This window comes from Ursus maritimus, assembly GCF_017311325.1.
Source record: "Ursus maritimus isolate PB19 chromosome X unlocalized genomic scaffold, ASM1731132v1 scaffold_X1, whole genome shotgun sequence".
NCBI lineage: Eukaryota > Metazoa > Chordata > Mammalia > Carnivora > Ursidae > Ursus > Ursus maritimus.
Genome location: NW_024423319.1, coordinates 53947454 through 53969443, shown reverse-complemented (window position 1 = coordinate 53969443; position 21990 = coordinate 53947454). Strand labels below are relative to the sequence as shown.

The 21990-nt window shown below is 37.7% G+C and overlaps 1 pseudogene; it reads right to left on the bottom strand.

Annotated features, from left to right (window-relative positions):
- Nucleotides 1-3626: 3626 nt before the first annotated feature.
- LOC103672000 lies at nucleotides 3627-4203 on the bottom strand (annotated as a pseudogene).
- Between the last annotated feature and the right edge of the window lie 17787 nt (nucleotides 4204-21990).

The following is a 21990-nucleotide window of genomic DNA, read 5'->3' as shown; positions in this document are numbered from 1 at the left end:
CCCCCCGCCCTCTGGGAACCATCAGTTTGTTCCCTGTATCTATAGGTCTTATTCAACTTTTTGTTTGTTTATTCATTTTTGTTTGTTTTTTAGATTTTACATATGAGTGAAATCATATGGCATTTGTCTTTCTCAGTCTGACTTTTTTCACTTAACATAAAACACTACAGATCCATCTGTGTTGTCACAAATGGCAAGATCTCATCTTTTTTATGATGACATAATGTTCCATTACATTTTATTTATCCATTCACATATTGATGCATACTTAAATTACTTCTATATTATGGCTATTGTAAATAAAGCTGAAATAAACATAGGGGTGTATATATCTTTCTGAATTAATGTTTTTGTTTTCTTTGTGTAAATACTCAGTAGTAGAATTTTTTAATCATATGGTATTTCTATTTTTATTTTTTTGTGGAACCTCTATATTGTTTTCCTTAGTGTCTGCACAAATTAGAATTCCCATGAACAGTGCATGAAAATTCCTTTTTCTCCACATCCTTGTCAAAACTTGTAATTTATTGTCTTTTTGATTTTAGCTATTTTGACAGGTGGTTTTGTTTCACACTTCCCTTAAGATTAAAGATGTTGAGAATCTTTTCACATGTCTGTTTGCCATCTGTATGTCTTCTTTGGAAAGATCTCTATTCACATCCTCTGCTCATTTTTTTAATTGAGCTGTTTGTTATTTGATGTTGAGTTGTTTAAGTTCTTTATATATTTTGGATATTAATCCCTTATTGGATAGGTCATTTGCAAATATCTTCTCCCATTCTGTAGGTTACCTTTTTGTTTTGCTGGTGGTCTCTTTTGCTATGCAAAATCTTTTTTTTTTTATGTAGTCCCAATAGATTATTTGTGCTTTTGTTTCCCTTGCTTTAGGGGACATATCTAAAAAAAATTTTGCTAAGGCCAATGCCAAAAATAATACTGACTGTGTTTTCTTCTAGGATTTTTATGGTTTTAGGCCTCTTATTTAGGTCTTTAATCCATTTTGAATTTATTTTTGTGTATGATATAAGAAAGTGGTCTGGTTTCATTATTTTTCATGTAGCTGTCCATTTTTTTCAACACCATTTGTTGAAGAGAATGTCCTTCCCCAATGTATATTCTTGCCTCCCTTGTGATAGATTAATTGACCATATAAGTACAAGTTTATTTCTGGGCTCTTTATTCTGTTCCATTGATCTATTTTTCTGTTTTTGTCCTGGTACCATACTATTTTGGTTATTACAGCTTTGTAGTGTACCTTGAATTCTGGAATTGTGATATCTCCAGCTTTGTTCTTCTTTCTTAAAATTGCTTTGTCTATTTGGGATCTTTTGTGGTTCCATACATATGTTATTATTATTAGTTTTAGTTCTGTGAAAAATGCTGATGGTATTTTGATAGGGATTGCATTGAATCTGTAGATTTCTTTGGGTAGTATGGATATTTTAACAATATGTATTCTTCCAATCTACAAGAATGGAATATGTTTCCATTTGTTTGTGTCATCTTTAATTTCTTTCATCAGTGTTTTATACTTTTCAGAGTACTGGTTTTTCACCTCTTTGCTAAAGCTTATTCTTAAGTATTTTATTCTCTTTGGTATAATAGTATATCAAACTGCTTTCTTAATTTCTCTTTCTGCTATTTTATTATTATTGTATAGAAATGTTACTGATTTCTGGGTACTAATTTTGTCTCCTGCTACTTTACAGAATTAATTACTTCTAATAGTTTTTGGTGGTGTCTTTAGGTTTTCTATGTATAATATCACGTCATCCACAAGTAGTGACAGTTGAACTTCTTCCTTACCAATATAGATGCCTATTATTTCTTTTTCTTGTTTGATTTCTATGGCTTGGGCTTCCAGTACTATGTTGAATAAAAGTGATGAGAGTTTACATTGTTTTGTCTTCTTCCTGATCTTAGAGGAAAATTTCCCACTTTTTCACCATTGAGCATGATGTTAATTATGGGTTTTTCATATATGGTCTTTCTTATGTTGAGGGTCATTCACTCTCCACCCACTTTGTTGAGAGTTTTTATCATGAGCAAATATTGAATTTTGTTAAATACTTTTTCTGAGTCTGTTAAATGATCACATGATTTTTTTAATGATCATATGATTTTTATCCTTCATTTTTTATGTGGTATATCTTGTAAACCGATTTCTTAAGGGTTTAAAAAATGTTTTTATCTTACAAAGCTTTAAAAAAACTAGAACTCCAACCCCAGAACAAGTAAAAGTCAGCCTGTTCTTTTTATGAATCCCAAAACCTTGCCTCATATTTCAAAAGGCTTGTACATGTTGCCTTTAAGAACTCAAAATCCTTCTTGGAGGAACCTAGATACTTTGTGCCTTTGTGATATAGATTTTCTACCCTCATCTTCTCTAGGACGTGAGAGCCATTCTTCAAAATCTACATTGTAATGAGAGGTTTCTCATCAAGAAGAAAAAAAAGAGAGAAAGAGAAAATACTTGGAAATTTAGAGCATGAAAAATCTTCTCCACAAATATTAGTGGTTATAAGATCTCTGTGCATTTATGTGTGTCTGTAATGAATATGATATGTTTCTACTTTAGAGATGGTATTGCCAAAAGTAAGTTGTAAAAGATCTGTATTTAACTGGCATAAATTAAGAGCTTATAAATTAAGCATTTCTAAATCTCAAACATATAATAAAGCTAAACCAAACGTATTTCAAGTTCATGTGATCTAGGATAATTTTTACCAAATAAATGGGGGGAGGGGCAAAGGGAGAGAGAGAGACAAGCAGACTCCCCACTGAGCAGCAGCCCAACATGGGGCTCGATTCCAGGACCCTGAGATCATGACCTGAGCCCGAGGTGGACACTTAACTGACTGAACCACCCAGGTGCCCCAAACATATATTCTTTCTGCATGCACACTGAACATTCTCCAGAATAGATCATATACTGGATCACAAATCTGGACTCAACCAGTATGGAAAGACTGAGATCATACCATTCATATATTCAGACCACAGTGTTCTGAAAATTAAGGTAAAACACAAGAAAAAAATTGGAAAGACCACAAATGAAAAGAGGTTAAAGAACCTCTTACTAAAGAATTAATGGGTCAACCAGGAAATTAAAGTAGAATTTAAAAAATATATGGGAGCAAATGAAAATGAAAACATGACAGTCCACAAACTTTGGGATACAGCAAAGGCCGCTCTAAGAAGGAAGTATATAGCAATACAGGCCTTCCTCAAGAAGCAAGAAAAGTCTCAAATACACCACCTAATCTTTCACCTACAGTAGTTGGAAAAAAAGCAGCAAATAAAGCTTAAATCCAGCAGAAGGGAAATAATAAAGATTAGAGCAGAACTCAATGATATAGAAATTAAAAAAAAAAAAAAAACAGGGACAGTACCCATACCACCAATTTTGTAGAAGTCCTGGAGAGGCAGACACAAGAGCTTGTCAGTTGGATGAGTTGGTGGCAGGATGCACTCCAGAGCTTCAAGTTGTGTGGTTCCACTGGCATTCCCATCTTTACAGGTGACTTCCCATCCCTTGAACCAAAGCATGTTAGCACTTGGCTCCAGTATGTTGTCACCATTGCAACTAGAAATTTGCACAAAATGCTACTGTGTCGGGGTTATAGCCAATTTTCTTAATGTAGGTGCTGACTTCCTTAATGATTTTCTAGTATCTCTTCTGGCTGTAGGGTGGCTCAGTGCAATCCATTTTGTTAATACCAACAAATAGTTGTTTTACACCCATTGTGTAAGCCAGAAGGGAATACTCACTGATCTGCTCATTCTTGGAGATACCTGCTTCAAATTCACTGACACCAGCAGCAACAATGAGGACAGCACAGTCAGCCTGAGATGTGCCTGTAATCGTGTTTTTGATGAACTTGGGCATTAGTGATGGTTGCATAATACTTGCTGGTCTCAAATTTCCATAGGGAAATATCAATGGTGATACCACGTTCATGTTCAGCTTCCAGTTTATCCAAGACCCAGGTGTACTTGAAGGAACCCTTTCCCATTCCATCTCACCCGGCTCCTTCTCAAATTTTTTGATAGTTCTTTTGTCAATCCCACCACATTTGTAGATCAGATGACCGGTAGTGGTAGACTTGCCTGAATCTACGTGTTCAATGATGACGATGTTGATATGAGTCTTTTCCTTTCCCATTTTGGTTTGGGTTTACTGGTGGTTTTCATGACACCTGTGTTCTGGTGGCAAGCTTGTGTTCTGGCGGCGATAAAGCTACAGCATTCTTTCTTGATAAAATACATCAACAAAGTAGGGATAGAGGGAATATTCTGCACCATCATAAGGGCCATATCCAAAAGATCCACAGCTAATATCATCCTCAATGGGGAATAACTGACAGCTTTTACCCTAAGGTCAGAAACACAGCAGGGATGTCCACTCTCACCACTGTCATTCAACAGAAGCAGCAGTCAGACAAGACAAAGAAATAAAAGGCATCCAAATAGACAAAAAAGAAGAAATCAAACTTTCACTCTTCACAGACAACCTGATACTTTATGGATAAAACCCACAAGACTCCACCAAAAAATTGCTAGAACTGGTACAAGAATTCAGCCTAATTGCAGGATATAAAATCAGTGCACAGAAGTCTGTTGCATTTCGATACACCAATTATGACACAACAGAAAGATAAATTGAGGAATCAATACCATTTACAATTGCACTAAAAATAATAAGATACCTATGAAAAACCTAACCAAAGAGAAAAAAGATCTTTACTCTGAAAAATATAGAGCACTGATGGAAGAAATTGAGGAAGACATACATAAATGGAAAAACATTCCATGCTCATAGATTGAAAAAATAAATATTGTTAAAATATTTATGCTAATAATATTACCAATCTATGCATTCAATGCAATCCTGTTCAAAATAACAGCAGCATTTTTTCACAGAGGGAACAAATGATTGTAAAATTTGTATGAAACCAGAAAAGACCCTAAATAGCCATAGGAGTGTTGAAAAAGAAAACTAAAGACAGAGACATCACAATTTGGACTTCAAGCTGTATTACAAAGCTGTAGTGGTCAAGACAATGTGGTATTGGCACAAAAACAGACACATAGAACAATGGAACAGAGTAGAAAACCTAGAAATGGACTCTCAACTCTATGGTCAATGAATCTTCAACAAAGCAGGAAAGGATATCCAATGGGAAAAAATACAGTCTCTTCAACAAATGCTGTTGGGAAAATTGGACAACCACATGCAAAAGAATGACACTGGACAATTTCCTTACACTATACACAAAAATAGACTCAAAATGGATGAAAGAACTAAATGTGAGATAGGAATCCATAAAACTTCTAGTGAAGAACACAAACAGCAACCTCTTTAACTTGGTCACAGCATCTTCTTGCTAGACATGTCTCCAGAGTCAAGAGAAACAAAAGCAAAAATGAACTATTGGGACTTCATCAAAACAGAAACTTTTGCACAGCAAAGGAAACAATCAAAAAACTAAAAGGCAAACTATGGAATGGGAGAAGATATTTGCAAATGACATATACTGATAAAGTATCCAAAACCTATAAAGAATTTATCAAACTCAACACACAAAAAACAAAAAAATCAAATCATAAAATGGGCAGAAGATATGAACGGACACTTTTCCAATGAAGACATACAAATGGCTAACAGACAAATGAAAAAATGTTCAAAATCATTAGCCATCAGGGAAATACAAGTCAAAATCACAATGAGATACCACCTCACACCAGTCAGAATGGTTAAAATTAAGAAGTCAGGAAACAACAGATGTTGGTGAAGATGCAGGGAAAGGGGAACACTCTTCCACTGCTGGTGGGAATGCAAGCTGGTGCAGCCACTCTGAAAAACAATATGGGGGCTCCTCAGGAAGTTAAAAATAGAGTGACCCTATGACCCACAATTGCACTAGTGGGTATTTATGCAAAGGATACAAACATAGTGATTTGAAGGGGCACATTCACCCCAATGTTTATAACAGCAATGTCCACAATAGTCAACTATGGAAAGAGCCCAGATATCCTTCAACAGATGAATGGATAAAGAAGCTATGATATATATATCTACAATGGAAAATTACTCAGCCACCAAAAAGAATGAAATCTTGCCATTTCCAATGATGTGAATGGGACTAGAGGGTATTAAGCTAAGCAAAATAAGTCAGTCAGAGAAAGACAAATGCCATATGATTTCACTTGTATGTGAAATTTAGGAAACAAAACTGATGACATAAGGGAAAGGAAGGAATAATAAAATAAGATAAAAAGAGAGAGAGGCTAACCATAAGAGACTCTTAAACATAGGAAATAAAGTGAGGGTTCCTGGAGGGGAAAAGGGTGGGGGGATGGGGTAATTGGATGATGGGCATTAAGGAAGGATCTTGATGTAATGAGCATCGTGTCTTATATGGAACTGATGAATCACTAAATTCTACCTTTGAAACTAATAATACACTATATGTTGACTATCTTGAATTTAAATAAAATCTAAAATAAAATAAGACAAAGTACTTAAAATTTAGTTGCTAAATAAGTCTAAATTTATCTACTTTTGTCTTCTTGTTACAGAGAAAATAAATGTGTTTGGATCTGTTAGTAAACATGTCTTCGGCCATATTGAGATACTGTACTATTAAAAGGGGGCACATCCTTCTAGACATTATGAAATGTATTTTAAATTTGCCAATTCTGATTAATATGTGTAATTAAAGTTACTAGAAATAAAAATGGGAACATCTTTCTATGCAAGGAAAGTAAAATGTGTGTTTTGTTGAGGAAAAACAAAGTTGTAAAAGTTTTTTGGAAAAGGGAACTTTTCGGGAAAAAATATATATAGACGTGGTCAGGGCAAGTTATAATTGGAATTATTTTAATTAAGTGAATGTGCTTTAATATCAAAAGTGAGCTCTCACAAAATTAAAATTTGTGTTTTTTTTCTGTTAAGTGGACAAAGGTTTTTTGGACTATTGTTGGTCTGCCCCTGATAATAAGAGATTGCGAAGGGTTTTTCTTTACCTTTAGATTAATCAATGTAAGAAATAATAATCTGTGTTTCATCAAAATATTGCCCTGTACCTCATGTTGTCTTAATCACGTGTTGTATTATTTAATAAAATGGAATTTTGTCAATATTAATAGAGCTAAGTTTTGCTAACAACTATTTAATTCTCTAGATTTGCCTTTAAAATATTTTATTGTCCCTTTGGTTACATTGATAGTTAAGCATGGTTTCATAATGGTCTGTGAAGCAGTTTAATTAAATGTTCACACCATGATATTTTTTATATATTTTTAAAGATTTTATTTATTTGACAGAGAGAGAGAGAGCACAAGTAAGGGAAGCAGTGGGCAGAGGGAGAGGAAGAAGCAGGCTCCCCACTGAGCAGGGATCCTGATGCAGGGTTTAATCCCAGGACCCCGGGATCATGACCTGAGCCAAAGGCAGCAGCTTAATGACTGAGCCACCCAGGCACCCCACTTGATATTAGTTATAAACTTCCCCAAATTCAAATTCTAAATGAAGTCTTTTTGACTTAGAACTAACTTTTGAAATAAGAGATATTCCAGAGGGTCCCTGGAACATATCAAAATATCTGTTTTCAGAGAAGCTAAGATGGCATAGTAGTAAGAGGACCCTAGGCTCTCCTGGTCTCTTGAACTCAGCTAGATAAATATCAAATCATTCTGAATAACCAAGAAAATTGAATTGAGGACTGACAGAACAAACTGCACAACTAGAGGGAAAGAAAAGGCCACATTGTGGAAGGTAGGAGGTGTGGAGACATGATTTGTGGCAGAAGTGGACTGTGGGTACCATGGAGGGGAAGGAGCCTTGGTCACTGAGAGAAGGAAGAGAGAGAGAAGTGCACAGGGGATCACCCAAGGAAACACTTCCCCAAATCCATTGACTGGGAAATGAAAGGAGCTGATTTTCATTAGTTTTTACAATTAGTTTCAGAGGTCCACATCAAAGCAGGTGTGGAGCCTGGTGGGTGCTGCAGTGTTCCTGCGGAGAAGGAGGGCAGATAGCCTGGAGGACTCATAACTTGATTTGAGGATGTCTTTGGATGCACCAGAAAGACTATTTCCCCTTCTTGGAGTGCCTCTGAAAGAGGCAACATTGCCTCTTCAGGGACAAAGGAGCTAGCTGGTGTGCACCATTTCTCTCCCCTGCCCCTCAGCATAAACTAACTTCAGGAAGCAGCACAGCACTAACAGTGGTGTAAACGACTTATACCAAGCCCTACTGCTCAGCACTCTGCAGGTGCTGTTTTTCTCGGACAAGTGGGCCTGAGAACCAGTACAGTGGGCCCTTTCCCCAGAAGACCAGCATAAACCACCCCCCCACACCACATCTATTGACCATAGAGTTCTGCAGAACTTCAGCTATAGTAGAAATAGCATCACGTCTCATTAACAAGCAGACAAGAACACACTTAATTAAAAATTGCCACATTCTGGCCAAGGTCTAAACACTCCCCATCACAGGCAAGGAGAAACTCTACATAGGACTGAACAGAGGGAAAGAGCAGCCAAAACACAGCAGCAGAGTGCACACAGCATAAACCAGAAACACTTCTTGAAGTGCCAGGCCCTGAACAGTATATGATGTCTTCTTTATAAAGCCGTTATTCTCAAGAGCAAGAAATATAACAGGCTTTCCTAACATACAGAAGACAGAGACCTAGACAAATGACAAGAGAGAAGATTTCACCCAAAAAGAAAGAACAAGAAAAAGTCATGGTCAGGGATCAATGTTTTCTCATTGAAACAGATACAAGTAATACACTTGATCCAGAATTTAAAGCAATAATTATAAGGATACTCGAGAAAAGCATATAAGGCACCGGGGAGTCCCTTACTGCAGAGATAAGAGACAGAAAAACTACTCAGGCCAACATAAAAAAATACTATAACTGAGATGTGAATGTAACGGGATGAAATGACAATAAGGATCGTAGAAACAAAGGAACAAAAAAGTGATCTAGAAGATAAAATAATGGAAAATAATGAAGCTGAGAAGAAGAGAGAAAGAAAAAATTGGGTCACAAATATAGACTGGGAACTCAGTGACTCCATAAAGCATAATAACATTCATGTCATAGGAGTCCCAGAAGAAGAAGGAGGGAAAAGGGGGCAGAAACTTTGAGGGGATGCCTGGGTAGCTCAGTGAGTTAAGCAGCTGCCTTTGGCTCAGGTCATGATCTCCAGGTCCTGGGGTCAAGCCGCATGTTGGGTTCCCTGCTTAGTGGGGAGTCTGGTTCTCCTTTTCCCTCTGCTCCTCCACCCCACTCATGCTCTATCTCTCTTTCTCAAATAAATAAATAAAATCTTTTTTAAAAAAGAAACTTTAACTGAGGAAATTATAGCTGAAAATTTCCCTAATCTGGGGAAGGAAGCAGACATCCAAATCCCAAAGGTACAGTGAACTCCCATCAAAAACAACAAAAACAGGACAACACCAATACATATCATAGTTAAATTTGCAAAATACAGAAATAAAGAAAATATCTTAAAAGAAGCAAGAGAAAAGAAATCCCTAACTTACAAGGGAACATCCATAAGGTTAGCAACAGATTTCTCCAAAGAATCTTGGCAGGCCAGAAGACAGTAGCATGATATATGCAATGTACTGAATGGGAAAAAAATATGCTGCCAAGAATACCCTATCCACCAAAGCTGTCATTCAGAATAGAAGGAGAGATAAGAGTTCCTCAGATAAACAAAAACTAAAGGATTCCATAACCACTAAGCCAGCTCTGCAACAGAATACACATTCTTTTCAAGTGCACATGGAACATTCTCCAGAATAGATCACATACTGGGTCACAAATCTGGCAGGCCTCAACAAGTATAAAATATTAAGATCATACCATGCATATTTTCTGACCACAACATTATGAAACCTCAAGTTAACCACAATAAAAATGTGGAAATAGCACAAATACATGCAGGTTAAAGAACATCTTACTAAAGAATGAATGGGTTAACCAGGAAATTAAAGAAGAAATAAAAAAATACGGGGAAACAAGTGGAAATGAAAACATGACTGTTCAAAACCTACGGATGCAGTAAGAGAGAATTATACAGCAATACAGGCTTACCTCAAGAAGCAATAAAAATCTCAAATAACCTTACCTTACACCTAAAGGAGGTAGAAAAAGAACAACAAATGAAGCCTAAAGTTTGCAAAAGAAGGAAAATAATAAAGATTAAAGTAGAGATAAATGATGTAGAAATAACAACAATAACAAACAGAACAGATCTATGAAACTAGCAGCTGGATCTTTGAAAGAATCAGTAAAATTGATAAACCTCTAGCCACACATATCAAAAAGAAAAGAGAAATGACCCAAATAAATAAAATCATGAATGAAAGGGGAGAGATCACAACCAACACCACAGAAATACAAACAATTATAAGAAAATATTATGGAAAAATATAGGCTAACAAATTGGGCAATCTGAAAGAAATGGATAAATTCCTAGAAACATATAAACTACCAAAACTGAAAGAGGAAGAATTAGAAAATCTGAACATACAGACAACCAGCAAAGAAATTGAAGCAGTAATCAAAAATCTTCCAACAAACAAAAGTCCAGGGCCAAATGGCTTCCCAGGGGAATGCTACCAAACATTTAAAGAATTAATACCTATTCTGCTGAAGCTGTTCCAAAAAACAGAAATGGAAGGAAAACTTCCAAACTCATTCTACAAGGCCAACATTACCTTGATTCCAAAACCAAAAAAAGACCCCACTAAAAAAGAAAATTACAGGCCAATATCTCTGATGAACATGGATGCAAAAATTTGCAACAGAATATTATTAAATTGAAACCAACAGTACATTAAAGGAATCATTCACCACAATCAAGTGGGATTTATTCCTGAGCTGGAAAAGTGGTTCAATATTTGCAAATCAATCAACATGATACAGCACATTAATAAAAAAAATGATAAGAACCATGTGATCCTCTCAGCAGATGCAGAAAAAACATTCCACAAAATGCAGCATCTATTCTTGATAAAATCCCTCAACAAAGTAGGGATAGGTAGAACATACCTCAACATTATAAAGGCCATATACAAAACCCACAGTTAATATCATCCTCAATAGGGAAAAGCTGAGAATTTTTCCTCTATGTCTGAAACAAGACAGGGATGTCCACTCTCACCACTTTCTTACCTGTACACACACACAAATTCAAAATGGATGAAATACCTAAGCATGAGACAGGAAACCTTCAAAATCCTATAGGAGAATACAGGCAGCAACTTCTTTGCCATCACCTGTAGCAACTTCCTACTGGATACATCTCTGAAAGCAAGGGAAGCAAAAGCAAAAATGAACTATTGGGACCTCATCAAGATAAAGCTCTGCACAGGGAAGACAACAACAACATTAAAAGGCAATATATGGAATGGGAGAAGGTATTTGCAAATGGCATACCTTGATAAAGGGTTAGTATCCAAAATCTATAAATATTTCATCAAACTCAATACCCCAAAACAAATAATCCAGTTAAGAAATGGACAGAAGAGGGGCACCTGGGTGGCGCAGTCGTTAAGCATCTGCCTTCTGCTCAGGGCGTGATCCTGGCATTCTGGGATCGAGCCCCACATCAGGCTCCTCTGCTAGGAGCCTGCTTCTTCCTCTCCCACTCCCCCTGCTTGTGTTCCCTCTTTCGCTGGCTGTCTCTGTCAAATAAATAAATAAATAAAATCTTAAAAAAAAAAAGGAATGGACAGAAGATATGAATAGATATTTTTCCAAAGATGGTTACAGACATAAGATGCTCAACATCACTCATAATCAGGGAACCCAAATCAAAACTACAATGTGATATCACCTCACACCTTTCAGAATGGCTAAAATTAACAACACAGGAAACAACACATTTTGGCAACGTTGTGGAGAAAGGGGAACCCTCATATACTGTTAGTGGGAATGCATACTGGTACAGCCACCCTGGAAAACAGAATGGATGTTCCTCAAAACATTAAAAATGTGTCCTGTTATTAAATATCTGATTGCTTGCATCACAGGCCTAACTTTGGGAGCCCACCTGTATCACCATCTCCTGAAATGAGATACACCTGTTTAACTGAACTGACCTATTCTCACTACTAAGAGATTGGTTTAATAAGATGGAATAATCTACCAACTTCTGGACTGTGAAGCTTCTTGGACAAATTTCAAAGGCAGGACTGAAAGGTTCCAGAACAATTCTCCCAAAATGTGCCACTTTAGCATATGGTCTATTTTGAGCTTAATTCAATCAAGACCCAGAAGACTGAAGAAAACCTTTTACCTCTCTGTTAAATTACCTAAAATAATTTAGATAGGGAACTGGACCAGAAAGAGAACTATTGCCAAGAGATAACTTTTTTAAAAAATATAAATGACCTATATTTATGGAAGGACAAACACCTAATTACCAAACATCTGCTCTTTTTATCTTCCTGTGAATCACCCTCTCCCACCCCATTTGAAGCTCCCAGGCCTTTATCCCATTCCTTAGCTCAAAATTACCCATAAGGCTCAATTGCCTAGCTTGTCCTTAGATCTGCTATTCTTATGGGGCCCTTGTATGTATGTAATTAAAATTTTCTACTGTTAATCTGTTTTATGTTAATTTGATTACTAGAAGAGTTAAAGAGACCAAGAAGGATAGAGGAAACATTCACAATATACTTTTTCATGCTTTTGTACCTTTGTGTTATATTCCTTCTATTCAGAATGCCTTTTATATCCCTTATCTACTAATGAAATACTACTCATGCCTCAAGGTTCAATTTAGGGATAATTAACTTAATCACACCATCTTCTCATCTCCGTTCCAGAATCGGGTGACTTTTGGTATCTCTAGGTGAATAAGAATAGAGAAGATATGTATTAAAACACTTCACAAAAATGCTTATCAAATAACACATGCTTAAAAAAAGATTTTATTTATTTGACAGAGAGAGATACAGCAAGAGAGGGAACACAAGCAGGCGGAGTGGGAGAGGGAAAAGCAGGCTTCCCACTGAGCCAGGAGCCTGATGCGGGCTCTGTCGCAGGACCCTGGGATCAGGACCCCAGCCGAAGGCAGACGCTTAATGACTGAGCCACCCAGGTGCCCCGAAATAACACATGCTTAATAGAAGTTCATTTTTCTCACTATAGTATGGAAATCCCTGCTTCTTTCTGGTGCCTCACTATAAACATTAAATGCTTGTGAAGCTTCATTCACACACTTATCTAAGGTAAATTTTGTGGGAAGAAGGGGAAATATTAGTACAATGTAATGTGTCATAAATGCTGTATTGATATAAATTTATTTGTTTGTTTATTTATTTATAAAAATTTTATTTAAGAGACAGCACGAGTGCAAGTGCACACCCAAGCGGGAGGAGGGGCAGGAGGAAAGAATCTCAAATAGACTCCCTAGTAATCAGGAAGCCCAAGGACACAGGGTTTGATCTCAGGGTCCTGAGATCATGACCTGAGTCAAAATCAAGAGTCGGATGCTTAACTGACTGAACCACCCAGCCATCAGGTATTGATATAGTTTTAAACTCATACCTAAAAATTCTCAGTTCCTATATGCTTGCAGTTTGCTAAGCCCACACCCCAACCACCTTCATTAGGCTGCCACACTCCAGAGCTGGGTACCAGACAACTAGGGACAGCCCCTCTGCCCAGGAACATGAGAAGTTATTCAGTTTAGCCAATTCACATCAAGTCTAGGAAAACTAGCTAACCCCACCCCCACTCCCCATACATAAACTGCCCCTTGTTACTCTGCTCCTGAGTGCAGCTCTCTGTGTGGCAGCCTTGTATAGTTTGTAAATATAAGTAACATAGACTTCTACATTTCATCGATTCAAGATTAGTTTGTTCTATCCCACCATTAAAAGAATCTTCAAATTTTATTAAATAGTAATGTAACCCCTAGTCTCAGTTCTTAGAATAATCTCACTGAAGGACTTTCAAAGAAAATTGAGTCACATGTCCACAGATTTAGCAAAGAAATTTTACTTCCTATAGTAAGTAGCAATGGATAAAGAGAATTCAAATTGATATTTTAAATGAAAAACAATATTGTTTTCAAGAGCTCACTCAGAAATTTTCATAATAATTTCAACATTAATTGCACTCATTATTTGATGAATCCAGGGGTACACTTAATTATTGCCTTTCACGTGATCTGTAACAAGGGCATATAGCTCAAATTCTCCTATTTGCAAAGCTGTAAAGTATGCAAGCTATGTCTAACCATTATTGAATTGAATATTGACAAAGTTAAAAAAAAACAGTTTTATGCAAAAAAAAAAAACGCTCAGGGAAGAGCTACACTGGCAACTAAATCAAAACGCTTTTAATCTTGGCAATCTGAATTAATACAGATGGTTATCCTGTTTTGTTAACAAATAATAATTCAATAAAAAAGTGAAGTGAAATCTACTGTCTATCAAGGGGTGCTCATTTTTCACCTGCCTAAAATCATTTTTGATTATTGCAAATGCAGATTATTGGGTCTTTCTAGAAGCAGGACTCAAGAATCCACCTTTTAAAAAAAGGTTTCACGTTGATTTTTGTGTTACTATATGGTTTATATGTATTTCTTTTTTAAATAATTTTTATTTTGTTCTATTAGTCACCATACTACAGTACATCCCCAGTTTTTGAAGCAATGTTCCATGATTCATTATTTGCGTAGAACACCCAGGGCACCATGCAATACGTGCCCTCCTTAATACCCATTATCAGCCAATCCCAATACCCTATCCCCTCTCCTCTGAAACCCTCAATTTGTTTCCCAGATTCCACAGTCTCTCGTGGTTCATTCCCCCTTCTGTTTACCCACCCTTCGTTCTTCCCTTCCTTCTCCTACCAATCTCCCTATTTCTTGTGTTCCATAAATGAGTGAAACCATATGATAATTGTCTTTCTCTGCTTGACTTATTTCACTCAGCATAACCTCCTCCAGTCCCGTGCATGTTGATGCAAATGTTGTGTAATTGTTCTTTCCAATGGCTGAGTAATATTCCATTGTATGTATGGACCACATCTTCTTAATCCAGTCATCTGTTCAAGGGCATCTCGGCTACTTCCATGATTTAGCTATTGTGGACAGAGCTGCTATGAACACTGGGGTACATATGGCCCTTCTCTTCACTGTGTCTGTATCTTTGGAGTAAATACCCAGTAGCGCAATTGCTGGATCATACGGTAGCTTTATTTTTAACTTTTTAAGGAAACTCCACACTGTTTTCCAAAGTGGCCGTACCAACTTGCCTTCCCACCGACAGTGTAAGAGAGATCCCCTTTCTCCACATCCTCTCCAAAATGTGTTGTTTCCTGCCTTGTCAATTTTTGCCATTCTAACTGGTGTAAGGTGGTATTTCAAACTGGTTTTGATTTGAATTTCCTTGATGGCTAAGAATTTTGAACATCTTTTCATGTGTCTGTTAGCCATTTGTATCTTCATTGGAAAAGTGTCTGTTCATATCTTCTGTCCATTTTATGATTTATTTGTTTCATGTGCATTGAGTTTGAGAAGTTCTTTGTAGATCCTGGATACCAGTCTTTAATCTGTAGTGTCATTTGCAAATATCTTCTCCCATTCCGTGAGCTGCCTCTTAGTTTTTTGACTGTTTCCTTGGCTGTGCAGAAGCTTTTTCTCTTGATGAAGTCCCACAAGTTCATTTTTTCTTTTGTTTCTCTTGCCTTCGGAGATTGTCATGAAAAAAAGTTGCTGTGGCTGATGTCAAAGAGGTTGCAGCCTATGTTCTCCTCTAGGATTTTGATGGATTCCTGTCTCACATCGAGGTCTTTCAAGCATTTGGACTTCATCTTTGTGTGTGGTGTGAGAGAGTGGTCAAGTTTCATTCTTTTGCATGTAACTGTCCAATTTTCCCAGCACCATTTATTGAAGAGACTGTCTTTTTTCCACTGGATGTGTTTTCCTGCTTTCTCAAGGATTAGTTGCCAAAGAGACGAGGGTCCATTTCTGGGTTCTCTATTCTGTTCCATTGGTCTATGTGTCTGTTCTTGTGCCAGTACCATGCTGTCTTTGTGATCACAGCTTTGTAGTACAGCTTGAAATCCAGCAACGTGACGCACCCAGCTTTATTTTTCCTTTTCAACACTTCCTTGTCAATTCAGGGTCTTTTCTGGTTCGACCCAAATTTAAGGGCTGTTTGTTCCAGTTCTTTGAAAAATGTCATTGGTATTTTGATCGGATGGCGTTGAAAGTGTAGATTGCTCTGGGTAACATAGACATTTTAACTATGTTAATTCTTCTGATCCATGAGCATGGAATATTTTTCCATCTTTTTGTGTCTTCTTCAATGTCTTTCAAGAGTGATTTGTAGTTTCTAGAATATAGATCGTTTATGTCTCTGGTTAAGTTAATTCTGAAATAAGGTATGATTTTTGGTGCTATTGTAAATGGAATGGATTCCCTAATTTCTCTTTCTTCAGTCTCATTGTTTGTGTATAGAAATGCAACTGATTTCTGAGCGTTGATTTTGTATCCCACCACATTACTGAATTGCTCCAAAAGTTCTAGTAGTTTGGGGGTGGTTTCTTTGGGGTTTTCCATATAGAGCATCAGGGCATCTGCGAAGAGACAGTTTGACCTCTTCTTTGCCAATTTGGATAACTTTTATCCCTTTTTATTGTCTGATTGCTGTTGCAAAGACTTCTAGTACTATGTTGAATAACAATGACGAGAGTGGGCATCCTTGTCGTGTTCCTGATCTTAAGGGAAAGGCTTTCAGCTTTTCCCCATTGAGAATGATATTCGCTGTAGGCTTTTCATAGATGGTTTTTATGAGATTGAGGAATGTACCTTCTATCTCTAAACTCTGAAGTGTTTTAATCAGGAAAGGATGCTGTATTTTGTCAAATATTTTTTCTGCATCAATTGAGAGGATCATATGGTTCTTGACTCTTTTCTTGTTGATATGATCTGTCACACTGATCGATTTGTGAGTGTTGAACCACCCTTGCATCCCAGGGATGAATCCCACTTGGTCGGGATGGATCATCCTTTTAATATACTGTTGGATCCTGTTAGCTAGGATCTTGTTGAGAATTTTGGGGTCCATATTCATCCGGGATATCGGTCTGTAATTCTCCTTTTGGATGGGGTCTTTGCCTGGTTGGGGATCAAGGTACTACCTACCAGCCTCATAGAATTAGTTTGGTAGTTTTCCTTCTGTTTCTATTTTTTGAAACAGCTTCAGGAGAAGAGGTATTATTTCTTCTTTGAATGTTTGGTAGAATTCCCTGGGGAATCCATCAGGCCCTGGACTCATGTTTTTGGGGAGGTTATTGATCACTGGTTCAATCTCTTCATAATTAATCGGTCTGTTTAAAAAATCAATTTCTTCCTGTTTCAGTCTTGGTAGTTTATAGGTTTCCAGGAAGGCATCCATTTCTTCCAGGTTGTTTAATTTATTGGCATAACACTGTTGATAAAAGTTTCTAAAAATCCTTCCTATTTCATTGGTGTTGATTGTGAGCTCTCCCTTTCTTTCATAATTTTATTAATTTGGGTCCTTTATTCTTTTGAACAAGTCTGGCCAGTGGCTTATCGATCTTATTTATTCCTTCAAAGAACCAGCTTCTAGTTCTGTTGATCTTCTCTACTGTGCTCCTGGTTTCTAATTCATTGATCTCTGCTCTAATCTTGATCAACTGCTTTCTCATGTGTGGGTTAGGCCTGTTCTTCTGTTCCATCTCCAGCTTCTTGAGGTGAGAATATAAAAACTGCATTTTAGATGTTTCTATTCTTTTGAGCAAGGCTTGGATGCCTATGTATTTTCCCTGTAGGATTCCCTTTGCAGTGTCCCATAGGTTTTGGACTGATGTGTTTTCATTCTCATTGATCTTCAGAAATTGTTTAATTTCCTGGTTTTCATTCTCATTGGTCTCCAGAAATTGTTTAATTGTTAATTTCCTGGTTTACCCACTCATTCTTGAGCAGGATGGTTCGTAGTTTCCACGTGCTTGAGTTTTTTCCAAATTTTTCCTTGTGAATGAGTTCCAATTTCAAAGCATTGTGGTCTGAGAATATGCAGGGAATAACCTCAGTCTTTTGGTATCGGTTGAGTCCTGTTTTGTGACCCAGTATACGGTCTATTCTGGGGAAAGTTCCATGTGCAGTCGAAAAGAATGAGTATTCTTTTGTTCTGGGGTGTAGTGTTCTATATATATCTATGAGGTCCATCTGGTCTAGTATGGCATTCAGAGCTCTTGTTTCTTTGTTGATTTTCTGTTTAGGTGATCTGTCTATTGCTGAGAGTGGAGTGTTGAGGTCCCCTACTCTTAAAGTATTATTATCTATATGTCTCTTTATTCTGGTTAAGAGTTGGCTTGTGTATCTAGCTGAACCCCTGTTGGGGCATAGATATTTATAATTGTCATATCCACTTTTTGGATACATCCTTTAAGAATAATATAGTGTCCTTCTGTATCTCTAAGTCCATTCTTTAGCTTAAAATCTAATCTGTCTGATATGAGAATTGCTACCCCAGCTTTCTTTTAAGGTCCATTGGCATGAAAAGTGGTTTGCCATCTCTTCACTTTCTGTCTGGATGTATGTTTAGGTTTAAAATGAGTCTCTTGTCAACAGCAAATGGATGGGTCATGCCTTTTTATCCAATCTGCCACCCTGTGGCATTAATGGGAGCATTTAGGCCATTCACATTGACAGTGATTATTGAGAAATATGATTTTAATGATGTCATGTTGCCTGTGAAGTGTTGGTTTCTATAGATTGTAAATTTCTGTTCTGTATCACTCTTGGGGCCTTTTTACTTTTATAGAACCCCCCTTAATATCTCCCATAGGGCTGGTTTCATGGTTATGAATTTGGTCAGTGTCTGGCGATCCTGGAAGTTCCTTATTTCTCCATCAATTCTGAATGACAGCCTCGTATAAAGGATCCTTGGCTGCATGTTTTTCTTGGATAGAGCTTTAAAAGTATCTTGCCAACCCTTCCTCTCATTCCAGGTCTGTGTAGACAGGTCTGACGGAATTCTGATATTTTTGCCCTTGTATGTGAGAAATTTCTTTGCTCTGGCTGCTTTCAATACTGTATCCTTGGATCTAATATTTGTGAATTGCACTATGATGTGACGTGGCTTAGGTTTGTCGTGGTTGACCTTGGGAGGGGTCCTCTCTGCCTCTTGGACACGAAGGCTTGTTTCCTTTGTTAGATTAGGGAAGTTTTCAGCTACAATTTGTTCAAATATCTCTTCTAGACCTCTCTCTTTCTCCACCCCCTCGGGGATGCCAATGATTCTGACATTGGAATGTTTCACTGAGTCAGTAATCTCCTGTAATCTACATTCTTGAGTTTGGATTTTTTTGAGCCAAGTCTCTGTTTTAACTTTCTCTTCTACCATCCCATCATCCAATTCACTAATTCGTTCTTCAGCCTCTTTTACCCTGTCCATCAGAGCGTCTAGTTTAGACTGCATTTGATTCATAGCATTTTTAATTTCTGCCAGATTCTCTCTCATTTCCTACCTTAGAGATTCTATATTCTTGTTAATATTTTCGTTAATAGTTTTTTCAAGCCTTCACATCATCTTGATCATTGTTTCTCTGAACTCCATTTCTGATAATTTGGTTTATCCATATCCATCAGTTCTGTGGCAGTGGCCACAGACTCATTATCTTTTCTTTGCTGGGGGAGATTTCTCCTTCTCGTCATTCTGATGAGGAGAGGTTGCAGGGATGCCCAGAGCCCAAATTATTGACCAGGACCCAGGCAGCATACACTTGTTTTATAGGGACCTTAGGGATATGGGCTTCTTGATTTTTCAGCCTGTTTTCTGGGGGAGGGGCCTGCTGCACTGATATTCAGGCAACCCTGTTTGGGTAGAGTTGCCCTGTCCCCTGCGAGGGGGGATGGGGATGGGCACAATGTGAACTGCTATACCTGGGCTTTTGATCTCTGGCGGCTTTCCCTGGCAGTTTTCTGTGTGTCTTCTGAGAGTCAGAGCAGCAGTGGCTGTATTCTAGCCTCTGTCTCAGAACGGAGAGATCTCAGTCCGCTCTCCACTGAGCTCTCTTGGCCACTTTATCTCTGTTTCTGTCAGTGCTGTTATAAACCCTGCAGCGTCCTGGGTTGTGCATCCCACAGCCGCTCTCCCAGCCGTCACTTCCAGGGCTGGCACGTTTCTGTCCTTTGTGCTTCTAACACCGCCAGCTGCCCCCGGTTCCCATGTGCATTCCTGAGCTCCCTGTTTCAGTATGGTTCATGCTCGCTCCGGAGCGCAGGTTTTGTCTGGTCACGCACACGCTCCCAAGCTCCTGGTATCAGTCCGGTTCCAGTGAGCACTCCGGAGCTCGGGTTTTCTGTCTTGTTGCACGTGCATTCCCAGGCTCACGGTCTCAGTCTGCTTTCTCGTGGGTGCCAGTCCGGGAGTTCAGCCCGCTCCCCAGTGCAGGTGGCTACTGCTTCCCGGCCCCTGAGCACATTGGCTCCCTCCCTCTTCTGTTTATCTTTCGGTATTTGTGTGCGGATTCACGGCTTCCCACTTTGTACCTCAATATTCAACCCTGGAGATGTATGTTTGTAGAGATCCAGATGTATCTTCCTGCATCTCAGGCTGATTCCCTGGGTGTTCAGGATGGTCTGGTAGATATCCAGCTTGACTCAGGGGACCAGCTGAGAAAGGGGTCCCCTACTCCTCCACCATCTTTTTTCCTTCTTGCAGAAAGTGGTCGCTTTTCTGTTCATAGTGTTTCTGCTACTCTTCTTTTCCAGTTGCATTCATAGGTATTCAGAATGGTTTGGTAGCTCTCTAGCCAAATTCCTGCGACCAGACTAACTTTAGGTCTCCTGCTTCTCTGCCATCTTGGAATACCCCCCGGTTTATATGTATTTCTAAAAAAGTTGGGGGTAGATAATTTGGGTGACATCCTTGTCAATGCACCCTTTTGTGAATCCCCAAAGCAATTTAATTCACAAATTCTCTTAGTCCCTGCCTTCTCTCCCAGCCATTTTAGGAATATCAGAAATATAGATTTGGGCAGTTAAACCATCTTGCTGGCAGCCCAGCACAGAATTATATGAAGATAATAAATCATAAATACAATTCCCATTATCGAATGTGCATTAAATTGGACAGTTTAGGTGTTTTTCATATATCATCTTATTTTTAAAACTCTTAGAAGTAATATAGGTAATATTTTCATTTAGTACATTTAGGATCATAGGGACTAAGTAACTTGTTTATGGTCATACAACTAGTGATTGGGTCTGGATTAGAACACAGGGTTTGCTTCAAACACTCATTTCTTTTCCACACTGCCACTGATAATATAAAAAATAAAAATAAATAAATAATCAGGGAAAGAAAAAAGAAAGGTAAAAGAAAAAATGTCATTATGTCACCAAAATACTCTGTTTTATAATAGCTAAAATGTAACTTACCTTTTAGGACTTCCCTACTCTCTTCACTCCAGGCATTCTGTGCTTTTCCAGGTTCTTGGCTCAGTCCTGATTAAGTCCCATGCTAAATTTTTCCACCTCTGATACCTCATCAGCTATGTCATTGACTCCCTGAATTACACTAATATCAAAAAATATACATTTTCCCCATCTTAAACTGATTTTATGATACAGTAGGCACTGGCTATATGTAACAATTTTCATGCAATTAATTAATTTAATTAACACTTTAAAATTAATTAGAATTGAAGAAAAAATCATTTGCCTGGTCACACTCACCAAATTTGGGGTGATCACTAACTTCATTGGATAATAGCTATTGTATTGGATAGTACAGATCTACAACATTCCTATTTGATAGCATTGCCTGAATATACAAGTAAAAGGAAATTTTATATCGGAGGGATTTGTATCTTTGGTACAAAAAACATTTTTCTCTGTATTTGAAGATTTATTCTGATAAAAAATTGAAAAATCTCAAACCACTAACGTTTTTAGGTTTTTATTTGAAAT